The sequence below is a fragment of the Mixophyes fleayi genome, chromosome 2 (genome assembly GCF_038048845.1).
Source record: "Mixophyes fleayi isolate aMixFle1 chromosome 2, aMixFle1.hap1, whole genome shotgun sequence".
In the NCBI taxonomy this organism is placed as follows: Eukaryota; Metazoa; Chordata; class Amphibia; order Anura; family Limnodynastidae; genus Mixophyes; species Mixophyes fleayi.
Window position 1 is genome coordinate 226,765,115 of NC_134403.1, and position 16,412 is coordinate 226,781,526.

Consider the following 16,412-nt stretch of genomic DNA (forward strand, 5'->3'; position numbering starts at 1 on the left):
GCTCTACTCAGAATCTCTACATGTCAGCTTACCTTCCATTGGTATCAATGGTAGAACTAATAAGAGGCAGATTGGAAGGACGGGGATATTATTGGTCACTCTTATTTTACCACTTAACACTGACCATGAGAAAAGAAAAACTCAGCAACGCAATAAATGTGCATAGTAGTGTATAGTTATTGAAAGACTACATTGTTGTTTTTGTATTGTGTTTCAACAGCCTCCACCAGCAGTTAAATTCCATTTAAAAATTCTAATCACATTCAGAGAGTGATTATCAGGGAGGTCTTAAAGGGCTGAGAGTGTTACAGCTATTTTTTTAAAAAAATGCCAAAATGACCATTTAATTGCAGATTTTACTGGTGATTATGTATAAAGGGACAATGTTTACTTCATATAAAAATAACTCCTGCTATAATCTATTATGCCCGAGTAGAGATTTAATAAATAATGTTGTCTGTTCAGTTCTTATTTATTAACTGTTATTTATATTACGACCATAGATTATGCTGCGCTTTACAGAGAATATTTAATCATTCACATCATTCCCTGCCCCAGTGGAGCTTACATTTTATATTCCTTACCCCACACACACACACACACACACACACACACACACACACACACACAAACAAACACACACAATAGGGGTTTGCTAGAAGACAATTAACCTACCAGTGTGTCTTTGGAGTATGGGAGGAAACTGGAGAACCAGGATGAAACCCAATCTGACACAGATGTTGCCCAGGTTGAAATAGAAAAAAGGTGCTGTGAGGTAGCAATACTAACACTGTGCCACAATGTTGAACCTATGGTTGCTTTGTTTTTCACCTACTTGCTGACAATCTGACCTTCAGAAAAGTATGTCAGTGCTTTTCATTGACTGTTTCGATGGCAGAAATCATTTCACTTAGAAAACATGCTGTTAAATATAACCTAAGTTTTTCTAGTGACTCTATTTTGTGCTTCATTATTGTAAATTGATTCTTACACCTCCTGGACTGTAACTCTGGCCAGTAGTCATCTGCCTGCTTCCTCTGTATCCCACCAACCCCTGCCTCATTCCCTTTGCCTCCAAACTTCTTGAGCTGGTTGTTTACAACTGACTCACCTACTTCTCTCATCTCACTGCTCCTTAAACCACTTACATCTGGCTTTTGCTCCCTCCACTACCAAAACCTCCATTACTAAAGTCATAAACAACCTTCCTTCCAGTAAATCTAAGGACTTTTTTCCAGGTTGGTTTATGTTCCTATTAGCTAACAAACAGCACTAATAAATGGCTTGTTCTGCTCGGACACCTTTAGCTTTAGATTAAACTGCATAATGCTTCTTTCCACTGCACATTAAACGTCTTATAACACAGTAAACGTATTACTCTAATAATAAAACATAAATTTGACAAATAAAGTAACAGTTTTAATTATAATTGAAATGGTGGTGGAAAGCAAAATGTGAGTTCAGGTAAACAGACTAATACGCAAACATTAGTGGATGGCCAACTGGCCCGGAATCCTTTAAATCAAGGATTTCATCCCTGAATGGCTGGCACTTAATCTGAAGTCAGAGAAACAACGCACCCTCTGGATTCACAAGGATGTGTCCACACGAAAAAGGTCAAATTGGTCCTCCACACAAAAGGACCAAGAGCCATATGTGCATTGAAGGGGGAAGTAACCAGCCGCCGATTAGGGAAAGCGGCTTGTATTAGCCGGCGAACACAATGCTTTTCTGCTAACTCTGTGTTCCTGTAATAGACACACAGCCCGCCACCATGAGACCTAGCCAGAAAATCCCCAATTTCCAATAAATCTGACCATTTAAACACCACAACCTCTCATCCAGAAGGTAAACTCCCATCGTGCCTAAATGACCTGGTCCACTGCAGCCAAGGAGTGTTCAATTTCCACTCCCCCCCAAGCGCTTTAACTAAAGTGCCAGTACAGTTTTTGCAGAATTCGTCCCATATTAGATTCACTAACCATACCCATCAGCAAATCCTAGGGATATATCTAACCAGCACAAATTACTGACGGCCATCTATTATTGATCCCTCTAAAATCCAGCCTTATTTTAATCAGCAGCTCTATGGATCTGCTTTTAATCAAATCGTTCCCTCCAATATGTACGACAAGTACACTAAATGGACAAAAGTATTCGGACGCTTGACCATTACACCAACAGGGACTATAATGACATTGTATTCAAATACATATACTTTAGTATGAAGTTGGTCCAGAAGACCTGGCTCACAATCTCTGTTCCATTTTGTCCCAAAGGTGTTCAATGGGGTTGAGGTCAGGGCTCTGTGCGGGCCAGTCAACTTCTTCCACACTGAACTCATCAAACCATGTCTTTGTAGTCCTTGCTTTGTGCACTGAGACACAGTCATGTTGGAATAGAAAACTAAACTGTTGCCACAAAGTTGGAAGCATTACATTGTACAAAATTACTTGGTATGCTGAAGCTTTATGATTGCTCTTCACTGGAGATAAGGGGCCTAGCCCAAACCCTGATAAACAGACCCATACCATTATCCCTCCTCCACTAAACTTGACAGTTGGTATAATGCAGTCAGACAGGTAATGTTCTCCCAAGATCTGCGAAATCCAGACTCGCCCACCTGACTGCCAGAGAAGCGTGATTTCTCACTCCACACAACATGTTTCCACTGCTCCACAGTCCATTGTCGGTAAGCTTTACACCACTCAAACCAATGCTTGAGATTGGTCTTGATGATGTGAGGCTTGCATGCAAATGCTCAGCCATGAAAACCCTTTCCATTACACTCCCGTCACACAGTTTTTGTGCTTACATTAATGTTAGTGAAAGTTAAGAACTCTTCAGCTATGGAATTAGCAGAGCGTTGCTGACTTTTCCACACCATGTGCCTTAGCAGTTGTTGACCCCACTCTGTGATTTTACGTGGTCTTCTGCTTCATGGCTGAGTTGCTGTTGTTCCCAAACGCTTCCACTTTCTAATTATATCACTTACAGTTGACTGTGGAATATTCAGTAGGGATGAAATTTCACCAACCATATTATTGCAAAGGTGGCATCCTATCACAGTACCACGCTTGAAGTCACTGAGCTCTTCAGAAAGACCCATTTTGAATCACAAATGTTTGCAAATGGAGACTGAATGGCTAGGTGCTTGATTTTATACACCTCTGGTAATTTGTCTGATTGAAACACCTCAATTCAATAATTAACAGGTGTGGGCAAATACTTTTGCCCATATAGTGTATGTCGGGAGGGCCTCGAGTCTCAACCATTGAGACTGTTATGATCATAAGATCCGACCAGTACAAACCCCTCTTACTCAAGTAATGAATCTATAAAGGGTATGGAAAGGAAGACCACTCATAGGTCAAGTAGTGCCTGGATGCCCAGAATACAAATGAATGACCAACCACTTATATCCATGTCGTCACCATGCGCACACCTATAAACAAAGCACCTTTATGTCAAATGGTGTCCTGACAGATAAATAAACAGAATATGCCAGCAAAGAGTCTGTCACATTTCTGTTCTAATCACTGGAATCTTGTAATGAAAACTATGAGCCAGGAGTTAGGTGAAAACAATAAAGCAATAATTCAATCCAGATATGCATAGAAGTCACAGACCAGGTAAAGTGTGGCTGGAAACCTGTAAAGAGCAGTGAACACAAACAGCAGGTACAGGTGAACTTAGCTGAGCGAGGTGAATAGCCAGGACCTGGGATACATGGAAACAGATAGCAGCTTGCATGAAATCCAAAGGGAACAACAATGACCAGTAAGGAGCATTGTGAGGAGCCAGCATATATAGTCAGAGACGCAGGTGCAGGAATTTAGAAAAAGAAGAAGGTTAACTCCTGCTAGTGAGGGAAAAGGCAATAGTACAATAGCAGCACCTCTGGTAAGCCAGAAGTATTTTTTACCCACTACATTAGTCCAGCAGACAGGAGCTGCATCAATCCCATGGGTGATGCTGAGGCAGACCCTGGGGTAAATGTATTAACCTCCGGATTGTTTCCCTTTACAAGGCAGCGCTGCTTTAAATTTAAGCGCTGAAGACGGCGAACTTGCGGGAGTTCAACAATCCGGAGGTTAATACATTTACCCCCCTGACAGAGAAGAAGGAGGGGGGTAGGGATGGGGGGGATGCAGTATCCCGTGTGAAGGTGAAAACCCATAAAAAACCTCTGAGGCATGTAACTAATCAGGCCTTTGTCTGAGGAAAAAATAGAAAACATTCCTTTATGCTCTCACTAAAAATGACAAGCAGCAAAGCCTTGGGTTACCAAGAGTAGGGATCAGGCATATACTTTACAGTAGGTTTGGCATATGTCTAAGAGTCCTCCTTTGGTTTCCATCATCCTAAGTGCTTTAACATTGCGATGGGGACCCATCTCAAGCTGCAGCAGTAGCCAAGCCTATCCTAAATGACTGGATGCCAAATTTTTGGGGTCAATAAATTCAATAGATTACTCAAAACTTGTACCAAATGTAACTATAGTCGGGATGAAGCATCCCCATGTTTTAAAGTTCTCTCTGTGGACTGACAACTATGTACCTTACAGAAGGCAGCCAGATATATGGTCAGATTAGCCTATGGAGGGAGGGTGACCCAACCTCTACATGCAATATGCGTGCTCCCAAATAGCATGCGTTTAACGAGCAACCTGGACCTCCCAGCGAGCTTAGTTTTAACTTTGAGTTCTTGTAGAATCGGACTTCAATCTACCTAAATGCTTTACTGTTTCGATGGAAGACCCTTCTAAATCCATGGCTGTAGCCGCCCCAATCTTAATTAAATGGGTGCCATAGTGTTACGGGTCCAAGTCTATAAATGCAATGGCCCACCAAAAATTTGCACCAAATTTAAATGTAGTCAAGGTTGCATCCCTCTGTAATGATCACGTAAGATCTCCCTGCATACTGCCAGCTATGCACCTTACAGGATGTAAGATGCATAGCTGGCAGCTTACATCCAGTAAGGTGCATAGGTAAAGGTCGGATGTTGCCACATCACTTAGCCTGCGGGGTCCACACATTGCCAAGCGGTCCACATGTTGCCACTTTAAATGAACATTGATGTCAGTCGCACCGAGGTTAAGCTAAAGTGCAGGAGTCCTGTTTGTTCGGAATCCCTGGATCTCGGCATGGTGGTTCCTTCAGAAACCTGCACATTCTGTATTCAGGTAAGTCTGTTTATATTGCAGTCTTATTTTTCACAAATCATTTTTTTTCTTTTGAAGGACTCAAGGCTATCGGATTTGTCAGCATCGTGAAAACGATTACCACTGAAGTGTAGTGGGTAAAAAATACTAGACTTTTGAATGATCTTATTGTTAAAGTATTGTTTAAAAAGTATGTTATAATATGTCCTCAAAACAGAAATTATTCAAGGTAATATATGTTACACTGTGGTGCAGAAACATGAAAGAGCCTGGTACATGTTATATCATTTTTAAAATGATTGAAAACCACCAGGTATTCCACTTCCAGTGAAACATGATGTATGTTATCCCAAAGAAGCTACTGCTTCAGTAAAATTATTAAAATGTGTAAAGTGGTGTGTGTTAAAAACTGGACCTGGAAATGATCTCATTGTTGTAGGTTTCATCTAAATAATATGGTATACTATGACCTCAAAATAGAAATCAGTGTAGGTTAATTATTACTGAAATAAAATCCTCTGTAGTTACTGAAAAAAGAGCTGTTAGTTATGCTCTGGCATCACAACATCATTGGAACCTTGAGTCCTTAGATTGGATGACACAACTTTAAACTTGATAAATTAGCTAAAATTAGTGAACATGCTCACTTGCTACAGAGTCCACTAATAACAGTACCCTGAAAAAGTCTCTGCTTTGGGTCTAATTATGCCCCATAATTAGTGAGACACTGAACGGTGGGTAGTTATGATAAACCAGCCATCCCTCACACACTGTGCTGCATACCAATACTGCATTAAAACTAGAGATGCTCACAGACCCCCGTGTTTTGGTTTTGGTTTTGCATCTGGATTACCTTCAGGTTTTGGTTTTGGATTTGTTTTGGTTTCGCCAAAACCGCCCTTGCGTGTTTTGGTTTTGGTTTTGTTTAGCCATTTTTTACAAGATTCCATTTTTTGGGCTATAATCACATAATTTTGCTATTATTTTGAACCTACATTATTATTAACCTCACTGACTCTAAATTCCAGTGATTTCCATTCAATTTTTACCATCTAACAGGTCACAATATGCTTTTCATACACTTTCAGCCAAATACTGCAGCGATTTGGCTGGATGGTAAGCAACAGAGCATTGACTCAAACACACAGCATTTCCTAGCACATCTAGGACACATTGCAACGAGCTCTCCACCTGTTTCTTGGATAAGTGAGGTAATTCTACAGCTAATATATGGCAACGAGTCATCCACCTGTTTTTTGGATAAGTGAGGTAATTCTACAGGTAATATATGGCAACGAGTCCTCCACCTGTTTTTTGGACAAGTGAGGTAATTCTACAGCTAATACATGGCAACAAGCGCTGACTTCCCCGGGAAGCGTGCTTTTATCAGACACACACCATTCCAGGGTGCCAGACAAGGTACTAAAAAGAGCTATTGAAATTTACAGTAAAAAGCTAGTTCATCAGTGAGCTTAGAATCAGCCCCAATGAACTGCTTTAAGGACACTATTAATCAAAATGACCAAAGCACCTTTTCTCTTTGGGTGTATATTACACCCTATACTTATTAGTGCAAATTACGAAAAAAAAGCCTGCAAAGACTTGTAGATAAATAAAAATGACCAAAGCAGCTCTTCTACAAGGGTGTATATTACACCCTACACTTATTAGTGCAAATTCAGAAAAATACAGTTTAATCCCTGCTAGGCCCTCCCTAAACAAGCTACCAATGGAATAAAGGTATGTTAGACCAAGAATGCTGTGAAGTGATGTCTACACTGTGAAGATGATGTCATCATCATCTTCAGCATCATCCTCACCCTCATCAGTGTGTACATCATCATCACAGACTATTAATTCATCTCCACTGGAATCCGCCATTAGAGAAGTGTCAGTACTTGGATGTATTTGCCGGTAAAGGCCTTCCTCGTGGAAGATGTAGTTCATTTTGATGAGCATCATCTTTTCCACATTTTTAGAAAGTAACCTCCTGCATCGATCACTGACAAGGTTCCCGGCTGTGCTGAAAACTCTTTCTGCGTACACACTGGAGGGTGGGCAGCTTAGGCATTGCAAAGCAAGTTTGTACATGGGTTTCCAAATGGCTTGTTTTTCCTCCCAGTATGGAAAGGGACTGTCTGACATTTCGATTTCAATTAACTCTTGAAATTAATCCTCCACCATCTTTGCAGAAAATACAGCTTTTTTATAGGGATGAGCGCACTCGGATTTATGAAATCCGAGCCCACCCGAACGTTGCGGATCCGAGTCGGATCCGAGACAGATCCGGGTATTGGCGCCAAATTCAAAAGTGAAACTGAGGCTCTGACTCATAATCCCGTTGTCGGATCTCGCGATACTCGGATCCTATAAATTCCCCGCTAGTCGCCGCCATCTTCACTCGGGCATTGATCAGGGTAGAGGGAGGGTGTGTTAGGTGGTCCTCTGTGCTGTTTAGTTCTGTGCTGTTTAGTTCTGTGCTGTTTAGTTCTGTGCTGTTTAGTTCTGTGCTGTTTAGTTCTGTGCTGTTTAGTTCTGTGCTGTGCTGTGCTGTGCTGTGCTGTGCTGTGTTCTGCAGTATCAGTCCAGTGGTGCTGTGTGCTGTGCTCTGTCCTTCTGAGGTCAGTGGTGCTGCTGGGTCCTGTGCTGTGTCCTGTTCAGTCCAGTGGTGCTGTGTCCTGTGCTCTGTGCTTCTAAGGGCATAGTTATTTCCCCAATATTCCCCTGTGTTTAAAAAAATAAAAAAAAGTTTTTTTAAAAAATACCAAAAACTACTTTAATTTTTTTTAATTACCACAAAATTTGCACAACCAATCCTGCAGTATAAGCCCATTGGTACTGCAATATTACCAAGTTCACACATTCAGCAGTAAAAGTCCAGTGGTACTGCAATATTACAAAGTTTACACATTCTGCAGTATCAGTCCAGTGGTGCTGTGTCCTGTGCTCTGTCCTGCTGAGTTCCGTAGTGCTGCTGGGTCCTGTGCCGTGTCCTGTTCAGTCCAGTGGTGCTGTGTCCTGTGCTCTGTGCTTCTAAGGGCATAGTTATTTCCCCATTATTCCCAAGTTTTTAAAAAATAAAAAAAAAGTAAAAAAAAATAAAAAATTTAAAAAAAAAAAAATATATATAATAATTATAACCAAATTTGCAAAACCAATCCAGCAGTATAAGTCCATTGGTACTGCAATATTACCAAGTTCACACATTCTGCAGTATCAGTCCAGTGGTGCTGTGTCCTGTGCTCTGTCCTGCTGAGTTCCGTAGTGCTGCTGGGTCCTGTGCCGTGTCCTGTTCAGTCCAGTGGTGCTGTGTCCTGTGCTCTGTGCTTCTAAGGGCATAGTTATTTCCCCATTATTCCCAAGTTTTTAAAAAATAAAAAAAAAGTAAAAAAAAATAAAAAATTTAAAAAAAAAAAAATATATATAATAATTATAACCAAATTTGCAAAACCAATCCAGCAGTATAAGTCCATTGGTACTGCAATATTACCAAGTTCACACATTCTGCAGTATCTTGTGCTACATATAATGGAGACCAAAAATTTGGAGGATAAAGTAGGGAAAGATCAAGACCCACTTCCTCCTAATGCTGAAGCTGCTGCCACTAGTCATGACATAGACGATGAAATGCCATCAACGTCGTCTTCCAAGCCCGATGCCCAATCTCGTAGTACCGGGCATGTAAAATCCAAAAAGCCCAAGTTAAGAAAAAGTAGCAAAAAGAGAAACTTTAAATCATCTGAGGAGAAACGTAAAGTTGCCAATATGCCATTTACGACACGGAGTGGCAAGGAACGGCTTAGGCCCTGGCCCGTGTTCATGACTAGTGGTTCAGCTTCACCCACGGATCTTAGCCCTCCTCCTCCTCCCCCCCCCTACAAAAAATTGAAGAGAGTTATGCTGTCAGCAACAAAACAGCAAACAACTCTGCCTTCTAAAGAGAAATTATCACAAATCCACAAGGCGAGTCCAAGGATGTTGGTGGTTGTCAAGCCTGACCTTCCCATCACTGTACGGGAAGAGGTGGCTCGGGAGGAGGCTATTGATGATGTAGCTGGCGCTGTGGAGGAACTTGATGATGAGGATGGTGATGTGGTTATTGTAAATGAGGCACCAGGGGGGGAAACAGCTGATGTCCATGGGATGAAAAAGCCCATCGTCATGCCTGGTCAGAAGACCAAAAAATGCACCTCTTCGGTCTGGAGTTATTTTTATCCAAATCCAGACAACCAATGTATGGCCATATGTAGCTTATGTAAAGCTCAAATAAGCAGGGGTAAGGATCTTGCCCACCTAGGAACATCCTCCCTTATACGTCACCTGAATAACCTTCATAGTTCAGTGGTTAGTTCAGGAACTGGGGCTAGGACCCTCATCGGTACAGGGACACCTAAATCCCGTGGTCCAGTTGGATACACACCAGCAACACCCTCCTCGTCAACTTCCTCCACAATCTCCATCAGATTCAGTCCTGCAGCCCAAGTCAGCAGCCAGACTGAGTCCTCCTCAATACGGGATTCATCCGAGGAATCCTGCAGCGGTACGCCTACTACTGCCACTGCTGCTGTTGCTGCTGTTAGTCGGTCATCTTCCCAGAGGGGAAGTCGTAAGACCGCTAAGTCTTTCACAAAACAATTGACCGTCCAACAGTCGTTTGCCATGACCACAAAATACGATAGTAGTCACCCTATTGCAAAGCGTATAACTGCGGCTGTAACTGCAATGTTGGTGTTAGACGTGCGCCCGGTGTCCGCCATCAGTGGAGTGGGATTTAGAGGGTTGATGGAGGTATTGTGTCCCCGGTACCAAATCCCCTCGAGATTCCACTTCACTAGGCAGGCGATACCAAAAATGTACAGAGAAGTATGATCAAGTGTCCTCAGTGCTCTTAAAAATGCGGTTGTACCCACTGTCCACTTAACCACGGACATGTGGACAAGTGGTTCTGGGCAAACGAAGGACTATATGACTGTGACAGCCCACTGGGTAGATGCATCCCCTTCCGCAGCAACAGCAACAGCTGCATCAGTAGCAGCATCTACAAAATGGCTGCTCATGCAAAGGCAGGCAACATTGTGCATTACAGGCTTTAATAAGAGGCACAACGCTGACAACATATTAGAGAAAATGAGGGAAATTATCTCCCAGTGGCTTACCCCACTTAGACTCTCATGGGGATTTGTGGTGTCAGACAATGCCAGTAACATTGTGCGGGCATTAAATATGGGCAATTTACAGCACGTCCCATGTTTTGCCCACACCATTAATTTGGTGGTGCAGCATTACCTCAAGAGTGACAGGGGTGTGCAGGAGATGCTTGCGGTGGCGCGCAAAATTGCTGGACACATTCGGCATTCAGCCAGTGCCTACCGCAGACTAGAGGCACATCAAAAAAGCATGAACCTGCCCTGCCATCACCTCAAACAAGAGGTTGTGACGCGCTGGAACTCCACCCTCTATATGCTGCAGAGGATGGAGGAGCAGCAAAAGGCCATTCAGGCCTACACAGCCACCTACGACATAGGCAAAGGAGTGGGGATGCGCCTCAGTCAAGCGCAGTGGAGACTGATTTCCGTGTTGTGCAAGGTTCTGCAGCCATTTGAACTTGCCACACGAGAAGTCAGTTCCGACACTGCCAGCTTGAGTCAGGTCATTCCCCTGATCAGGCTGTTGCAGAAGCAGCTGGAGAAAGTGAGGGAGGAGCTGGTAAGGAGATTGTCCTCTGAAGAGGACCGTGACATGCCAACAGCTCCACCCTCATTTTCTTCCACATCTATGGCTGCGAGGAAAAAGCTCAGTTTTCCCAAAAGAGGCACTGGCGGGGATGCTGATAACATCTGGTCCGGACTGAAGGACCTGCCAAGCATTGCAGACATGTCTACTCTCGCTGCATTGGATGCTGTCACAATAGAAAAAATTGTGGATGATTACTTTGCTGACACCATCCAAGTAGACATGTCAGACAGTCCATATTGTTACTGGCAGGAAAAAAAGGCAGTTTGGAAGCCCCTGTACAAACTGGCTCTATTTTACCTGAGTTGTCCCCCCTCCAGTGTGTACTCGGAAAGAGTTTTTAGTGCAGCGGGGAACCTGGTCAGTGAGCGGCGAAGGAGGTTGCTTCCTCACAACGTTGAAAAAATGATGTTTATAAAAATGAATAATCAATTCCTCAATGAAGTACAGCACTGCCCTCCAGATACTACAGAGGGACCTGTGGTTGTGGAGTCCAGCGGGGACGAATTGATAATGTGTGATGAGGAGGAAGTACACACTGTAGGGGGAGAGGAATCAGAGGTTGAGGATGAGGACGACATCTTGCCTCAGTAGAGCCTGTTTAGTCTGTACAGGGAGAGATGAATAGCTTTTTTGGTGTGGGGGCCCAAACAAACCAATCATTTCAGCCAAAGTTGTTTGGTAGGCCCTGTCGCTGAAATGATTGGTTTGTTAAAGTGTGCATGTCCTATTTCAACAACATAAGGGTGGGTGTGAGGGCCCAAGGACAATTCCATCTTGGACCTTTTTTTTTTGCATTATATGACCAATCAACAGTCGTTTGCCATGTTCAAAAAGTAAAACCAAATTTAAAAAAATACAAGAAATTAAACCAAAAGTAAAATGCCGTGTCATAATTTAAAACAAGAGGTATTGACGTGCTCTAAAACTACTGTATTGTTGTTTATATTTTATAAACACTACACTTGAAAGCTTGAGTCTTTCAATAAAAAAGTAACTGTCCATTGCACGAATATTTGCAACAGGGACAATTTTAGGGTTAAGAAAGTCAACTAATAACACTTCGACGCTGTCTGTCTTTATAAACACTACACTTGGAAGTTGGAGGAGGTATTGTGGCCCCGGCACCAAATTTACTACCGGGGCCACTCCACTGTGCAGTCCATATTTAGGTGTATCAGATATTAAACAACGGTGACAGTTGATGCCCAATTTTTTAATTATATTGTGGCCTCGGTACCAAATTGTGTACCGGGGCCACCACACTACGCAGTCCAGATACTTGTTTGGTGGAATTCAGACCAGTTGAGGGTTTTATTATTATTATATTGTGTGGACCACTCTATCTATACCACACTACAACTCTATATACCACTCTATTTCATACTTTAATTCTATTTCATACTTTAATTCTATTTAATACTTTAATTCTATTTCATACTTTAATTCTATTACTAATTACCATAAAAAGGAACAAAATAAACCAATTTTACCAAAAGTATAATATGACTTAGACTTACAAACACTACACTTGAAAGATCGTGCCTTTAAATGAAAAAGTCAGTCTTCATTGCACGACTATGTGCAACAGGGACAGTTTTTTGGGTTTACAAAGTCAAACAATAACACTTCGACCCTGTCTGTCTGGGATCTCAATGACGAATTGTCTGTACCATGTTTGGAGGAGGTATTGTGGCCCCGGTATCAAATTGGGTACCGGGGCCACCCCACTATGCAGTCCAGATACTTGTTTGGTGGAATTCAGACCAGTTGAGGGTTTTATTATTATTATATTGTGTGGACCACTCTATCTATACCACACTACAACTCTATATACCACTCTATTTCATACTTTAATTCTATTTCATACTTTAATTCTATTTAATACTTTAATTCTATTTCATACTTTAATTCTATTTCATACTTTAATTCTATTACTAATTACCATAAAGAGGAACAAAATAAACCAATTTTACCAAAAGTATAATATGACTTAGACTTACAAACACTACACTTGAAAGATCGTGCCTTTAAATGAAAAAGTCAGTCTTCATTGCACGACTATGTGCAACAGGGACAGTTTTTTGGGTTTACAAAGTCAAACAATAACACTTTGACCCTGTCTGTCTGGGATCTCAATGACGAATTGTCTGTACCATGTTTGGAGGAGGTATTGTGGCCCCGGTATCAAATTGGGTACCAGGGCCACCCCACTATGCAGTCCAGATACTTGTTTGGTGGAATTCTGACACGTGGAGGGTTTTTTAATTATATTGTGGCCTCGGTACCAAATTGTGTACCGGGGCCACCACACTACGCAGTCAAGATAGATAGATGCGTATCATAGATAAAGTACATTCAGTGGTGTGGGGCAAATTGAAAAATATTCAAAATGCACTGACATTATCAAAAACAAGAGGTTGTCACACGCTAAAACTCCAACATGTATATGATGGAGAGGATGGAGGAGCAGCCGTATGTGTAGTGTAATGCAGACCTGTTGAAGGTTTTTTATTGGTGCGAATCATAAAAGTTCAGGGTTTTTAATATATTGTGGTGACCCACTCCTCTACGCAGTCCAGGTACATTTATTGGTGCGATTCATAAAAGTTCTGGGTTTTTAAGATATTGTGGTGACCCACTCCTCTACGCAGTCCAGGTACATTTATTGGTGCGAATCATAAAAGTTCAGGGTTTTTAATATATATTGTGGTGACCCACTCCTCTACGCAGTCCAGGTACATTTATTGGTGCGATTCATAAAAGTTCAGGGTTTTTAATATATATTGTGGTGACCCACTCCTCTACGCAGTCCAGGTACAATTATTGGTGCGAATCATAAAAGTTCAGGGTTTTTAATATATTGTGGTGACCCACTCCTCTACGCAGTCCAGGTACATTTATTGGTGCGATTCATAAAAGTTCAGGGTTTTTAATATATTGTGGTGACCCACTCCTCTACGCAGTCCAGGTACATTTATTGGTGCGATTCATAAAAGTTCAGGGTTTTTAATATATATTGTGGTGACCCACTCCTCTACGCAGTCCAGGTACATTTATTGGTGCGATTCATAAAAGTTCTGGGTTTTTAAGATATTGTGGTGACCCACTCCTCTACGCAGTCCAGGTACATTTATTGGTGCGAATCATAAAAGTTCAGGGTTTTTAATATATATTGTGGTGACCCACTCCTCTACGCAGTCCAGGTACATTTATTGGTGCGAATCATAAAAGTTCAGGGTTTTTAATATATATTGTGGTGACCCACTCCTCTACGCAGTCCAGGTACATTTATTGGTGCGATTCATAAAAGTTCAGGGTTTTTAATATATATTGTGGTGACCCACTCCTCTACGCAGTCCAGGTACAATTATTGGTGCGAATCATAAAAGTTCAGGGTTTTTAATATATTGTGGTGACCCACTCCTCTACGCAGTCCAGGTACATTTATTGGTGCGATTCATAAAAGTTCTGGGTTTTTAAGATATTGTGGTGACCCACTCCTCTACGCAGTCCAGGTACATTTATTGGTGCGAATCATAAAAGTTCAGGGTTTTTAATATATATTGTGGTGACCCACTCCTCTACGCAGTCCAGAAAGATACCTTGTTGCAACGTTTTGGACTAATAACTATATTGTGAGGTGTTCAGAATACACTGTAAATTAGTGGAAATGCTTGTTATTGAATGTTATTGAGGTTAATAATAGCCTAGGAGTGAAAATAAGCCCAAAAACTTGATTTTTAAACTTTTTATGTTTTTCTGCAAAAAAATCCGAATCCAAAACCTTAAATCCGAACCGAGACCTTTCGTCAAGTGTTTTGCGAGACAAATCCGAACCTCAAAAATAACGAAAATCCGGATCCAAAACACAAAACACGAGACCTCAAAAGTCGCCGGTGCACATCCCTACTTTTTTATAAGGGGGTATATGAGACCCCAAACACTTTGTAGTGCATATTCAGAAATATACAGTGCTGCTATATTACAATTTCAGCACTCAGCAAATACAGCTTTTTTAGAAGGGGGGATATGAGACCCCAAACACTTTGTAGTGCAAATTCAGAAATATACAGTGCTGCTATATTACAATTTCAGCAATCAGCAAATACAGCTTTTTTAGAAGTGGGGATATGAGACTTTAAACACTTTGTAGTGCAAATTCAGAAAAATGCCTGCTCTATACTGCTCTATTCCTGCTCTATACTGTGACCTAACCCTTCTCTGTCCCTCTCTCAAATGGCGCTAGATCGCCGCGGAGGCGGGTATTTATTGATTCTAAAACTTTTAAGATCTGAGATCAGACGACGTCACGACGACATTTTGCCTCATTTTGGAAACCGAACAGGCGCGAGAGTACCGAGCCGACACAACTCGGTACTCGAATCCCTGAAGTTCGGGTGGGTTCAGTTTCAAGGAAACCAAGCCCGCCATCTCTAATTAAAACCCACCAGGGTATCCAAATAAATAAATGTAGATAAATGTAGATCAATGAAAGAAATACCGAAAGGTAGAATGGAGGAGCTGTCTGACACAGAGATTGGATCCCCTACGATGCAAGAATAGATCCTCACTATCCTTCACGGACCGAAGCCGCATTGTAAACCTACACTGGTAATATAAAATTGCATTCATTTGTGACACATAAATCAGTGTTCTATTCCTGTAAACATATAAGTTGAGGACACGAGATCCCCAGCGTCTGCGCTGTCTAGTGTGTCATTGCCAAATGCTTTCTCAAGGCAAATCCAATGCCGACGGAGCAGGACATATAAACTTGTATCAACCAATCATCAGGTAACTTGATAATTGTGTGGAAGGTATAGCTGTACCTGCCTCTTGTATTACCTATTTCCTATAGCTTTTAATCCATTAATAAAATTATGTTAAAAGTACTTACAACTTTGTCTGGATGTAGCTATATAAGGTAGATATCATCTTTGAAATATGTATAAAGAAAATGACATAATAAATGGCAATACGAGGTATGTCTATTAAATAGCAAGACTGATTAAATAACTCACCTTTATTTATTGGTATTACAAATTTAATGTTTGTCCCCTTCAATATACTCCCCATTTGCACCAATACATCGCTGTAGTCTTGTTTTCCACAGGTCGAAGGAATGGAACAAATCAATTTCTGTCACTTGTTTCAACATATCTGCTGTTTTCTTCTTTACAGCATCAACTGACTCACAATGTGTCCCTTTAAGCACTGATTTAACTTTTGGGAAAAGATAAAAATCGCAAGGTGCTAATATGGAGGATGTTCAAGTGTAGTAATGTCAGTCAAAAACTGCTTCACAGAAAGTGCTGTGTGAGCAGGCGCATTGTCCTGGTCAGAAAAAAACCATTTTTCCACAGTTGCGGCCGTTTCTTTCTGACTCTTTTTCTTAGCTTTTGCAAAACTTCCTTTTAATAATGCTGATTAACTGTTGTGCCTTCAGGAACCCATTCTTCCAAAATTACACCCTTGATATCGAAAAAACAATGAACATTGCTTTGAATAT